The sequence below is a fragment of the Sus scrofa genome, chromosome 14, assembly GCF_054392235.1.
Source record: "Sus scrofa isolate SSC_HxYL_T2T_F1_AM1 chromosome 14, Sscrofa_HxYL_maternal_Yorkshire_Landrace_v2.0, whole genome shotgun sequence".
Classification (NCBI taxonomy): domain Eukaryota; kingdom Metazoa; phylum Chordata; class Mammalia; order Artiodactyla; family Suidae; genus Sus; species Sus scrofa.
The window spans coordinates 74,036,229-74,050,488 of record NC_139396.1 but is presented as its reverse complement, the minus strand read 5'-3'; the positions used below and the strand labels follow the sequence as shown (position 1 = coordinate 74,050,488).

General features: G+C 39.3%; 1 protein-coding gene and 1 long non-coding RNA gene across 16 annotated transcripts in view; one reads left to right on the top strand and one right to left on the bottom strand.

The window, feature by feature from the left end:
• CHRM3 (cholinergic receptor muscarinic 3) overlaps positions 1–14,260 on the top strand; it is a 542,465-nt gene that overhangs the window by 363,671 nt on the left and 164,534 nt on the right. The gene's annotated exons all lie outside the window — the stretch shown is intronic.
• LOC146396785 (uncharacterized) overlaps positions 10,735–14,260 on the bottom strand; it is a 52,390-nt gene continuing 48,864 nt past the window's right edge. For all 4 annotated transcript variants that reach the window (XR_014827803.1, XR_014827806.1, XR_014827805.1 and 1 more), the window contains one exon: positions 10,735–11,958. This is a non-coding gene — a long non-coding RNA (uncharacterized LOC146396785). The remainder of the gene's footprint in view (positions 11,959–14,260) is intronic.

Sequence of the window (14,260 nt, the reverse complement as noted above, 5' to 3'; positions counted from 1 at the left end):
ATTATTATATTATTTGAAGGTCAGTGAGAAGACACATAGAAGGATTAATTGGCTAGAGAATCCCAGTGGACTATGTATTAGGGAATGCTACGTTGCTCTAACAAAAGATCCCTTATAGTTCAGGGGCTCAAGAAATGCAAAAGTTTCTGTATGGTTCACTTCACACTCTTCAACAGGTATTCCATGTCAGTGAGTTCTATTTCACGTGGCCATTTTCAGGGTCTTTCTGGTTAGCAGCATTTCGGCACGTAGAAAGAACAAAAGAACATAGAAAAGCAAATGCAGCAGTTTCAGGGTCCGACATGGACATAACATCTGTCAGGTCCACTCAGATTGTGTTGGGGGAAAAAGAAATAGTCGCAAAGCTACTCCCAGGTGCAAGGGAGGATGGGAAGGAAGGTAGCCAGGCAGCCACATTCCTCTATGGAAGAAGAGGAGAAGGAAGTTTCGTGAGCTGTTAGTCTTCTGCAAGAGATGGACAGAGCACCTATGGGCCTTAAGGAAATTGCCTGCTTTTAGAGTTTGTAACCCAGCCTGTCCACAGTTTATAGTTTTGTGGTTTTCTTTTCTTAAATGAGGAAGTGGGAATAAACTGTTAACAAAATCGTTTCCAGTTCTTAGTATCACAGACTTAGAGAAAACTGACTTAGCAAAATACCACCTTGAGTAAATATCTTTCCTAATTGAAAAATCACCAACGAAAGTATAGGGTAAGTACTGTGTGGGTTTTTTCCCCATTTTTAAGTGTTAATAACAGTAAGTGTGAAATTATGACAAACAACTGCCAAACTTATCTATTCAAACATTTTAAAAAACAAATGAAATACTTTAATTATGCCAGTTTTTATAAGGTGTTTTTCTGAACTGGAAAATCCTGAAATTCCTATGATTGTCTTTTAGATGAGATAATTATATTTTTAATGTATTTTCACTAGGCTTCACCTGTTTTGGGGATCCACTTCATAAATCAAAAAAAAAAAAGGGTTAGGGTCAGGGTTAGTGTTAGCCTCTTCATATCCTGACAAAGAGAATGTGAAGCTTCAAGATATGCATCATTTTAATTGATATTTACATATAAGGAGATAGGTAATGTTTTTTAAATTCATTCTCCTTTTTGGCAACACAGTACTTGTTTGGAAGAACTACTTTGATAGGCTACCTACGGTAGAGGATAAAACTGTAAAGACATAAACTACTATGCGTAAGAGTACAATAATTAATATTCTTTCTGAAATCTAGAGTGAACATATGAACCTCTCCCAAGGATATTAGCACATAGAATGACTTTAGGTCAAAAATAAGAAACATAGTTTCTTGAAGGCATAAATTATATCTGTCTTGATGAATGGATTAAGAAGATGTGGTACATATATACAATGGAATACTACTCAGCCATATAAAAAAGAACACAGTTACACCATCTGCAGCAACATGGATACAACTAGAGATCCTCATACTAAGTGAAGTAAGTCAGAAAGAGAAAGACAAATACCATATGATATAACTTATATGTGAATCTAAAATATGGTACAGGAGTTCCCATCGTGGCTCAGCAATAATGAACCCAACTAGCATCCTCCATGAGGATGTGGGTTCTATCCCTGGCCTCACTCAGTAGGTTAAGGATCTGGCTTTGCTTTGAGCTGTGGTGTAGGTTGCAGAGGTAGCCCAGATCCTAAGTTCTGTGGCTGTGACATAGGCTGGCAGCTACAGCTCCTATTCGACCCCTAGCCTGGGAACATCCATGTGTTGTGAGTGTAGCCCTAAAAAGATTTTTTAAAAAATGGCACAGATGAACCTATCTATAGAACACAGACTCACAGACATGGTTGTCAAGGGGGAGGCAGAGGGAGTGGAATGAACTGGGAGATTGGTGTTAGTAGAGGCAAACTATTACATTTGGAAGGGATAAGCAATGAGGTCCTGTTATACAGCACAGAGAACTATGTTCAATTTCCTGGAATAGACTATGTTGGAAAATAATATTTAAAAAAACAAGAATGTATGTATATGTACGACTGAATCACTTTGCTGTACATCAGAAATTGGCACAACATTGTAAATCAACTATACTTTAATTTTTTAAAAAGAGTTATATCTGTCTTGTTCACCAGGGAACAGTGCCAGGATCTGGAGGGATGTCTATATCTTTGTGCACAGACATAGTTGAATAGATATAGATAGATATAGATGTGGTTGATATAGACAGTAAATCCTCATTTTTGTTGTTGTTGTTGTTGTTGAATGAATGGATGACTGTAGAAGTCTGAGCATCAGGGCAGCCCCAGCTGACTCCTGGGTGTACCAGCAACCTGCAGATTGAGAAGATGTCATTTAGCGAACGACTTCACTTGTTACAAAGATGACAGAGGATATTTCCAAAGAGATTTTTGTAAAGGCATTTTTCAACAGAGTAAGAAAAGTAACTCAATAGAAGTAGACAATTTCCTCTGTTGACCTTTTGAACATCATAAATCATGTGTGACTAAGCCCATTGTTATTGATTGTAGATGTCTTCAGTGGTTGGTAGAGACTTTGCTGTGTTCATGCATTTACTAATTTATTTGTTCTTGTTGGTTTTCAGTATTTATTTATGCCAGACCCTGTGCTTAGCACTGTGGTTATAGGAACAAACAAATGTGAGCAAGACATCCTATTCTAAATGAGCTTATAGTTCAGAGACAGACACAGCCAAGTCACAGGGCTAGGGTATATGTGCTGACTATGTAATGGGAATGCTCCAAGAAAGTGTCTTTCAATGCAGTGGTTGGTACAGAGGAAATGTATCTGATAACCATAATTACAAACTATAAATATTTGTGTTCCATATGAACAAATAATTTAGAACCTAAACATCTTCTGTGTATTGACTTAGCAACTATTTAATGGGAATATCAGTGCTGGCCTAATTTTAATCTATGTTTGTTAAGATGATGATAATAATGGTTAACAGTTCAGCACAGTGCAATGACCAGATGGGTTCTCAATTGGGGCCAGGATGACCCCTCCAAGAGCCATGCGAAATATGTTGGGGCATTTTCCATTCTCACAATGACTAGGGACACTAGGCAGAGGCCAGGGTTCCTAGATGCCCCACGGCTCAGTACTGCAGAAGATTCTCCTCCTCACATGTCACTGGCTTCCCACTGAGAAGCACTAGGAAAAATCAAGTATATCTTTCTCCTTTTCTGTATTCTGAATATCCTGCTCTAGATATCCATCCTGGGCTAAGCATATGAAAGGGCAGTCCATTCCTGCATTAGAGCACAGGACAAAAAGAACCTCACCAGAATCTGTGAGGACTAATGCTATCTATGTTCATAAGGAAGATGTGATCCTAGGGTTAACCACAACCAAGGTACAGTGAGGAAGAAAAGGCATCAAAGCCCATCCAAGCCATGGGTTACAGGCTAGTCCTCCAGAGGGTGAAAGAAGCAGAAAAAGGAAGGAAGATTTTCTTTCATAATTTGTCTGATTGTGGAAAAAAATGCCCAATCTAATTCTCAGGTTAAGATCACTAATGAATTTAAAATGTGCAGACCCAAGGCGACTCTACCCTGTCTGAAAAGGATTATGGATCGGATTAAGGGACTTTTCTGTTCCATCAAAGCCTGCAGACCCTCTCCTACTTTATTGAAGTAGAATTCTTTTTAATCTTAATGAGATTTATCCTTTCTTTGTTCTCTTAAAACTGAATCCAAAGCATGTCCTTATCAATGCCTCTATTACCCAAGTTAAATATTCCAGAGGACTCTGTCTGCCTAAGGGGTTTGTTTCCCCCCCCCCTTTTTTTTTAGGACCACACTCATGACATATGGAAGTTCCCAGGCTAGGGGTTCAATTGGAGCTACAGCTGCCAGCTGATTCCACAGCAACACCAGATCTGAGCCGCATCTGCAACCTACACCACAGCTCACGGAAAAGCCAGATCCTTAACCCCACTGAGCGAGGCCAGGGATTGAACCCGCAACCTCATGGTTCCTAGTCGGATTCATTAACTGCTGTGCCATGACGGGAACTCCTATCTGCCTAATTTTTAAAGGAAATTTGTGCAAAACCACTGGGGACGTTGTGATAACCACTGTAAAAGGTTTCATTTACCCTGAGTATGTCAGGCAGCCCCCAGGCTTAATTTTGCAAACCATTGTGTTTTATTTCAGTAACACAATAAAACCTCACCTCACTTATCAGGAAGTGCCTTAACTGTGAACCTCAAATATCTAGGACATAGTAAACTCAAGAAATAAAGTTTCTGATTTTTATGCCAAAAGTGGAAATTTTTCAGGCTCTCCTGGGAGTCAATTTATTTTCTGTTTACATTCAGTTCTAAGAAGCTTGGTTAGCTGGTTCTCTAGCTTACAACAGATTGGAAAATGAACATTTTTTCCAATAGATTGTTCAGGTTACAGACTAGAGTGGGAGACTGCCTATATCCTAGCAAGGAAAAAGTAGAGAACAGTATCAAACATTTGAAAACAATAAGGGAAGTTCAAAAGCATGAGAATTTAGGGCCATGCTGTTATGTTCAGAGGAACCATCCTAACCAGGTGGTGCCTAAAGCTCAGCTGGTACCCAGGTAGGTGGAGTCATTGATGATCGTAGAAACCATGTTGGAAGAAGTGATGTTTATGACATATTTTAAAAGGTTCCCCTCAAATTTGTAACTTTTTAAAGTTGTCTTATAAGCTTAAGCTATAATTGTCTAAGGAAAAAAACCCACTTGCTTAGAACGTCTTATTTCCTAATAAAATTAGATGATAGTATGTGAAATTCAGTTGAGAAGTCCACCATTGAAAGTTGCAGCTATTCAAAGCTAAACACACCAAATTCTGTATTTTCTTATGCTCTCCAAAGATATGTGTGTTTCTGACCTACATACTTCTGATAATGTGTGTAGTTCACTTGGTCTCCGCATATGCGCCTTTGGATCCATCCTGGTTCAATGTCATGCTAATGTGTATGGATGGGCTAGTTCATGCCTGGGACCATCATTCCCTAACATTTATTAAAAGTGGAAGGAGAGGAGTTCCCGTCGTGGCTCAGCAGGTTAAGAACCCGACTGATATCCATGAGGATGCAGGATCGATCCCTGGCTTCATTCAGTGGTATAAAGGATCCGTCATTGCTGCAAGCTGCAGCGTAGGTCACAGATGCCACTCGGATCTGGCTTGCTTTGGCTGTGGCCTAGGCAGGTGGCTATGGCTCCAATTCGATCCCTAGCCTGGGAACCTCCTTATGCCGCAGGTGCAGCCCTAAAATGACCGGAAAAAAAGAGTGGATGAAGAGCGCTTCTCCTGTTTGGTTTGCACTAGTGTGGATAAAAAGGCTTGAGGAACCGGACTGAAATCAAATACTACCAAAAGAGAAGATAACTGTTATGTAATAAGCAAAGCTTACATATTGCATTATTTTTCTATCTTTGTTGATAACTCTTAGATTAATATAACTGCATTCGTATTTATGGAGTATGATTGCTATGAAACCAATTTATTTCAGAGAAAGGCTAGTCAAGATTGATAGAGTAAAATGCATAGCCCTAAACTGTTTGTATATACTGGTTCACTATTGTTCTAACATCCAATGTCTAATAAGGAAGAAAAATGTAATAGTTACTGAAATAATGATAAACAGTGAGAGAGCTTAGAGACAATGAACTGGATGCTCTGAGTAAAGAAAAAATAGTGGGAGGAGGGCCGACTTGTTTTCTATATGAAGTTTTAATCATAGAACCAACTGATCACGGTTAAATTTTGGTGCCCAAAATTTACCTGTGTCCCTGTGGGCCGGTGCAGGTAAATGCTTGTTTTTACCAAATGTTGCCTCTTCTAGTCTTATTCTTTCCTGAGTTTTTAACATAGTATGTCTGCCCTCTTACTACACAGAGATAAATTTTTAGACTAGTTATATTATGAGGAAATCCTGAGATGTAGATTACCATTTGCATTTTTAAGCATTAGGCGAGTATCTTGTAATCATTGAGGAATTTTTAATTATACGTAGTCTACTTAAGGGAACCTTAAATAGAGCGTATGCCTCACTGTAGCTTCATATTTCTCATTTGAGAATAAATTACCATTTCTTTTCCTCACATGACAGTCTTATGAATATTGTGTGTAAAGGACTTCTGAGAATTCCAAGACAAAGGTGCTAAAGGTTTTATTAGTACAGAAATGGATGTTGTAGTTTTTAATTTATCTTCCTCATTCGTGAAATAGTTTCAAATTCATATTTACCCCAAACCTCATCTAGTTGTTCGTTCAAGGAGTAAGATACTGAAAAATCAGCTTCACATTTATCTTTTCCTATCTGGTTAATGAATGTATTTTCTGTCTCCATTCAGTATATATAACCTATTTTAAAATAACTGTAGGGAAGACTTCTTTATTAAGAATGTCTGAGTGGTAGATATGGAAGTATTTTTTGTGTACTTGCCAGCAGCTATATAAAGTAGAAGTTCAATATAAGCAATCCATTTTAATCCTTTGCTGTTCTTACTCTAAAGCTCAATAAACATTTGGTAAATGAATGTTGAATGTTAATGCATTCTGTTTGCCCATCTCATGAAATAGACAAAAGGAAGCAGGTACCTTAATAAAGGCAGCAGTGACTTAAGCACTTAATCCTGATGAGATGAAGATGTTTAAATGCAACTCACTTTTCATGAGTGACTCTAGGTCAGAAGCAGTCAGTTCAACTGCGAACATCTTATGTGTAGTTAAGAAATCCAAGTTAATTTGTATTTTAATAATTCCCAGCACTGCCCAACAAAATAGTGCTAGATATTAACCATTTGTTGCATAGGTAACAATTATTGATATTGGTTTATGAAACGAGTATCTTGGGATTCCTGTTGTGGCTCAGCAGGTTAAGGACCCAGTGTTGTCTCTGTGAGGATGTGGGTTCAATCCCTGGCCTCGCTCAGTGGATTAAGGATCTGGCCTTGCTGTGGCTGCGGCATAGGTCCCAGATGCAGCTCCAATTCGACCCCTAGCCTGGGAACTTCAATATGCCACACGTTTAACCATAAAAGAAATAATAATAATAAATAAAAATAAATAAAATGAGTGTCTTACACAACTCTCCTAGACTTAGCAGGGTTGTCTGAAACTGCCTGGTCTCAGTGGGCATAATAATCAAGAATAATACATTTCAGAGGAATCCTTTCTCTTGCTTGTGACCAGTGTAAATTTATTTTTATGATTACTATTATTTTTTTCTTTTGTTTTTTTGAGGGTCGCATTCGCGGCATATGGAGATTCCCAGACTAGGGGCCTAATCAGAGCTGCAGCCGCTGGCTTATGCCACAGCAACACCAGATCCAAGCCATGTCTTCGACCCATGCCACAACTCACAGCAACGCCAGATCCTTAACCCACTGAGCAAGGCCAGGGATCAAACTGTCGACCTCATGGTTCCTAGTCAGATTCATTTCCGCTGCACCACAATGGGAACTCCCCCCACCAGTGTAAATTTAGGTCCTACATCCCCAAAATATTAAAAAATGAATATAGGGAGTGCCTTTGTGCCACAGCAGGTAGGAAGTTGGTGTTGTCACTGCTGTGGCTCAACTTACTTCTGTGGCCTGGGTTTAATCCCTGGCCCGAGAACTTCCATCTGCTGTGGGCCTAGCCAAAAAAAATGAAAACAAAAATTTAGCAAATAATGTATATATTTTTAGAGAGAGAGTCAAATATTGGATTTAAGACTGCAATTGAAGGTACTGGGTAAGGTACAGCTTCCCCTGACCAAAGGACTGTAGCTCTTGAAACTAAATAGTGTCTCAAATCATAATTAGGAAAGAGCCTTTTATGCTTAGATTTTTTTTGTTGTTTTATTTTGTTTTTTGTTTTTGTTTTTGTTTTTTTGCTTTTTAGGGCCACACCCACAGCAAATGGAAGTTCCCAGGTTAGGGGTTGAATCGGAGCTGCAGCTGAGGCCACAGCCATAGTGACACAGGATCCAAGCCTCATCTGCGACTTACTTACACAGCAGCTCCTGGCAATGTTGGATCCTTAACCCACTGAGCAAGGCCAGGGATCAAATCCACATTCTCATGGATACTAGCAGCGTTCGTAACCTGCTAAGCCACAACAGGAACTCACTCTATCTAGTACTGTTAATAACCCATGTCCTGGCTGGTAGGCAGGAGATATTTTTGTTCTTAGCAATCTGCCCCCCCACCCCCATGGTGTCTAGCTCTGCTTCTTCACATAGTAGCTCTTGGTAAGTAAATGCTGAAGGATGAGACTGGATGATACTTTACATGGTGTCCCATCCCCACCCCAGCAAACAAGGTGGTATGTGATGATGGTAGTGATATTGCAGGAGAAGCAGCGTTTACATGCAAATGGTTGGCAATTGCTTATTGGCATATGAATATATCAAAACACTGATGTGATTCCAAATTTACCCGACATTTTGAAAGTTGTCTTCTTGCTTCTGAGGTAACAGAAATAGTTCAATGTCTGAACTTTTTTTAAAATTGCCTTGTCTTTTAAAAACATTTCTGAACATAACTGGTTCTGAAGAGAGGATGGTTTTTCTAGTTTCACAATTTTTTTTTTCCTTAGGAAAATTCTTATCTGACAGAGCCCATTGTGTTTTCTGGTGAATTGTTATAGTTCTTGATGGATTTCAGAAGTGGACAGCTCTGTTTTGTAAATATTCATGTAATGGAGTTTGGCCCTGATGAAGGTGATTCCTAATTCTCGGGCATCTATGTAAGATCCCTTGCAAGGAAACTCTAAGCCTCAGGCATCTTTTCTAAGAAGTCAGGGAATCAGCTGTACAGATTGTCTCAGGGTCAGGTACTTGGTGCTTAAATTGGTAGGTTTTTCCACAGTGTTCGTGGTCAAGCGTTCAGATTTATTAAATGGCTCCATACCTAAATCAGCAGAGCAGGCATGGAGGACCAATCAGAACTTGGGCATTTTCCTTCTAACTCCATGTTTAGTTTAAGAGGCTTATCCAGAATGTCTGTGGGCTTTAGCAGAGAGGAAACTCATATTTTAAAATATATGCACACACACTTTTGGCTGAATTTTAACTCAGTAAAAAATGTTATTTTGCAACCAGCTCTTTAATACACTATCTGCATAATATTACCTAGGATTTAATTTTATATTAATTTATCAAAGAGAAAGTGAGAATGAATAGGGATACCATGCATACTTGAAAAAAGGAGCTGCAAGCAAAAGAAATAACAGGTTTTTGGTATGCCAAATAAATCTTGGCCATGTAACCACAAAACAAAAGGAACTAGAGAATGGATCTGCGGCATTTTCTGGCCTTTTATCATCCAAAATGAAACAGAACTGACTGTGGCTTTTTGTTTGTTTGTTTGTTTGTTGATAACTAACCTTGTTCTTCAGTCTGTGTTTAAAAATAGCAAAAATAATCATATTGCTACTTTACATTTGTTTTGAAATAAGCTGTTAAATTAAGAGATTTTGAAATGAAAAAAATAGGTATGGTCATGCCATGTTTTGACACACCCAGGAGGGAACAGAGGAAACGCCCCTGCTGTTTTTCCTCTAACAAAATTTTGAGTACTTTGATGAAGGTTCAGTTTTACTCCTTAACAATGGGAAATAATAAATAAAACATTATTTTTAAAGCACCTAGCAAAGCGTAGGTCAGTAATTTTTAACCAGTTTCTAAGATGTCTCCTTTAATACCTTTTAATGCATTTATCTTTCCTACTCCTATTTAAATACTTAACATAATCTGATAGAGCTTCTATAATATATAACATTGTTATATAATACATAATTTTTTATATTTACAAATATTTACAAATATATGTAATTTATATTTATATTTATGCCTCACCCATTGGTTCTCCACTCTTTCTTTAGAACAAGGTTTCTAAACTCCCGTGCGGTCTATTATCACCTTTTAAATTTTTGAATAAATTCCTCACTTTCCTTGGGGAAAAAAAAAAAATAGTTTCTTTACTGTAGCTTAAAAGTCAAGGACCTCTTTGACCTGTTGCTAACCTTGTGTCCACCCCGCTCCCTCCATTTATGCCCTTCATGGTACCCCTTTCTTGTCTGAGCTGTGATGTAGGATCTGGCTTTGCTGTGGCTGTGGTGTAGGCTGGCAGCTGCAGCTCCGATTCGACCCCTTGCCTGGGAACTTCCATATGCTATGGGTGTGGAACTAAAAAGGCAAAAATAAAATAAAATAAAATTAGACTTAATGATACTCTTGACAAGTAGGATGGGTAATCACAGGTAAGTAAAATTAAATTAAACTATAAGGTATTAAATTTAGAAAGAAACTAAGCCACATGGAATGATAGAAGTGGTCGGAAGCAAGTGAGATTCTAAGAGCCATAGTGAATCACAATTTGAAGATGCATCAAAAATGAAATTTTTGGAGTTCCCATCGTGGAGCAGTGGTTAACGAATCTGACTAGGAACCGTGAGGTTGCAGGTTCGGTCCCTGCCCTTGCTCAGTGGGTTAACGATCTGGCGTTGCCTTGAGCTGTGGTGTAGGTCACAGACGTGGCTCGGATCCCGCGTTGCTGTGGCTCTGGTGTAGGCTGGCAGCTACAGACCCCTAGCCTGGGAACCTCCATATGCCGCAGGAGCGGCCCAAGAAATGGCAAAAAAAAAAAAAAAAAAAAAAAAAAAAAAATGAAATTTTTGTTGTTAAAAGATGCTAGTAAGGATGATGGCAGAGACAATTATCCTTTTGTAGTCATAATAATAAAACCCTTACAAAATTCTGTGGCATTTTGAGGTCTATTTTTATTTAAGAGCATTAGCAACTGCAGAGTTTTAAGAAGGCTTTTAAAATGCTGCTAATGGATCCCAAGAAGAAAACGTACCCCCTTTTTCCCTTTTGCCTTTTCATTTTTCTGCAAGAACAAGATGTGCATACATAAAATTGGCATGCTGAAACAAAGAATACACACAAACAAAAAAGAACAACCACTGCCTTTAACTGAAACAAAAGCCATAGCCTTAGTATTGAGAGTTAGTAAATGAAAAACCTAATAAAGTGTCATTAACATTTACCACGTTTTCAGTGCGTGCTGTACTAACGGCTTTTGAGGCATTCCGGGGGAGGGGGGGTGGGGGAACTAACAACAAAACCAAAAAAATACCCAGTATTCAAATAGTTCTTTTGACTTTTCAGTGTGTCATGAATATATAATCTCACTTAAACCTCACCACTATCGTATGAAATGTTATTTCCATTTTACAGATGATAAAATTGAGTAGTTCCAGAAATGGATCCCATTTCAAATCAAGTAGCTAATTATCAGCAAAGTCTAGACAGATGTCGAAGTCTCTTCAATACTGTGTCAAACAAATAGAAATCCCAAATGCATGAGTATATGTGGGAATGCTCTAAGAGCATCCAAGTGCTCTAAGGTAGAAGGTAATAAATATTATTGTCCGTAGTTTGGAGATTGGGCCCTCCTGAAAAAAGTGGCTGCCTTGAATTTCCATGAATCCCTTCAACATTCAAGGAAAAAAAAAAAGCACACATTATTTTCCATGTTCTAGCACTAGGAGTAGAAGAGACAAACACAACTGAAGACTTTGTTCTCAAGCCTTTTTCTCCTGAGCTCCTTGGGGGTACGGTGGCCGTCGATTATATAAACTGATGATGTTGCCAGCTTCTTCCCCTGCTGTGAACAAGGGAATAACTTGTGTTACCATGTTGCCTCCATTCGTTTGTTTTGTTGTTGTTTTGTATTCCTCTTTAAAAGTGATAAGTTCACAACAGGACCCCTTGAGGTGGATGTTGACAGTTTGGGCAAGAAAGAGTAAAATGGATGCTGAGTTGGGAGAAATACCCTTTGTTTGTAAAAGACTCTCATCTTCCACTGAAGCAAAAAGGAAAAGGGGATGAGTCTGTACAGAGACTATGTGGCAGGTCTGCTTTCTCAGCGAATTCTTTGGAGCAGATCAGACTCCCAGATGTCTGTATTGTGCGTGAGACCTGGGTAAGGGAAAGATGAAGAGAAATACAAGTTTGAATTGAAACTACTGTGGAAACCCCACTTCTCAGAGTCTCTTCATGTCCTTTCTGTGTGCATGTGACTTTTCATAGCAAAAAGTAGTTTGGGTACCTTCTGAATGTCCAAAACTTAGCCCAGTGGGTTGACAAATTAGGTGACATTTAAGTTGGTGGAATAATTTTGGCAAAAAGAGGTGATTCTCTAGACAGTTCTCATGAAGATTTATCTCTTGACTTGACAAATTCTGAACAGGTAAAGACATATTCCGCATAGTTACTGTTCAAGAGAGTCTTGTCCATTGAGTTTGAAATGGCTTTTGGTTGGAGAGCAAGTGTGATCATGTAAAGGAATGAAGTCATTGCAGTTGACCGGCTAATACTGAGATAATATTACATGACTCTTGAAAGTCTTCTCTGCCTTTGTCCATAGTCTACAACTCAGAGTATTCTAGGGGGGAAAATATGTTGAGGTTGGAGTTCCTGTTGTGGTTCAGTGGTTAATGAACCCAACTAGTAACCCTGAGGTTGCAGGTTCGATCCCTGGCCTCGCTCAGTGGGTTAAGGATCCGGCATTGCCTTGTGCTGTGGTGTAGGTCTCGAATGCGGCTCAGATCCTGCATTGCTGTGGCTGTGGCGTAGGCCTGCAGCTATAGCTCTGATTCAACCCCTAGCCTGGAAACCTCCATATGCCGCAGGCATGGCCCTAAAAAGACAGAAGAAAAAAAAATGTTGAGGTTCTTCTGGAATCATAGACTTACAATAGGCTAGAAAGGAAAGGGACCTAGGGATCATCATGTGTTTTTTTGTTTGGGTTTTTTTTTTTTTTTTAATGGACATGTTCCCAGGCCAGGGATTGAATCCTAGCCACAGCTGCAACGTACACGACACCTGCAGCAACACTGGATCCTTTAACCTACTGTGCCAGGCCAGGGATCAAACCCATACTTTTGAAGTGATCCAAGCCACTGTAGTCAGATTCTTACCCCACTGCACCACAGCAGGAACTCTGGGATCATCATTTTATTCCCTCCTTTTAGTTTTTGGGGTTTTTGTTGTCTTTTTAGGGCTGTACCCACAGCATATGGAGGTTCTCAGGCCAAAGGTCCAATCCAAGCTGTGTCTGCAACCTATACCACAACTCACTGCAACACCAGATCCTTAACCCCCTTAGCGAGGCCAGGGATCAAACCCACATCCTCATGGATACCAGTTGGGTTCATTAACCACTGAGCCACAATGGGATCTCCCCCTCATTTTAGAGATGAGGAGATCCTACATATTGAGAGGTGTCTTACACAGTGGTTGAGAAGGTACAAATGATGCTGCAGTTCTGCTGCCCAGGCTTCTCCAGGGACATGCTGATCTTTCATGTAGAAGCCAGCAGACCTCTCTGCAGAGAGCCTGAGAACTGGTCTCAGTTCCCCTGTGCTCTCCATTGTCTCCTAGGAAGCTCTGCCATTGGCCCCTTGGCCTAGCTGGCTGTTTAAATCCTTGCTATGGCAAGAAGTCCTGTTCAGGGTCAAGTCCGGTTAATGTTTTATTATTTTCTAGTTATGATATTTGTGATGCTAATTGTTTATAGCAACAGAAAATAGGAATCTGGGCAGACTTTATTTTGACAGTCTGGGTCATTTGACAGAAATAAACTGGCAACACATTTTTAGGACAACAGATGAGTAGTTGAATCTTGATGTTGCCAGGGTCACTTTGTTCATAAAAATTGAATTCTACTTCTTCTCTTACACAAAAAGTGGCTTTGTAGGGGAAGGCCCCAACTTCTGACTTTTGTCTGTTTTATTTGGTTAAGAATGTATGAAATATGTTAGAAAGGCCCTCAAGAGGCCAGTGTATTCACCATGCATTTACATGGTCCACCTGGGGGGGGGGGGGGAATCAAATGGGCGATGAAATAAATTTAATAAAATGAATGAATATTTTCTTAACAAAAATACATGCTAGAAATGGGAGAGATAAGTAATAAGCAGTGGTAGGTATAAATAACTGAAATTCTGAGAGCTTATCAACTGTGACATTACTGTAAATGGCTATGATGTCATATCGGGAAAATAAAACAGAGGGAAAACACGGAGAAAAATAGCCCACCTGTCATAGTGCACTGTCCTTCCAAGGATTATTGAAATACAGGATGAATAACAAGGGTAAAGAAATATTTATATACCTATACTGTGGATAAAGAAGTTTAAAAATCTCCCGGTTTAAAATGCAATAGACTCATGGTGTCATTTTTGTTTTTACTTGAGTTTAGTAATCATCCACAGGGAGC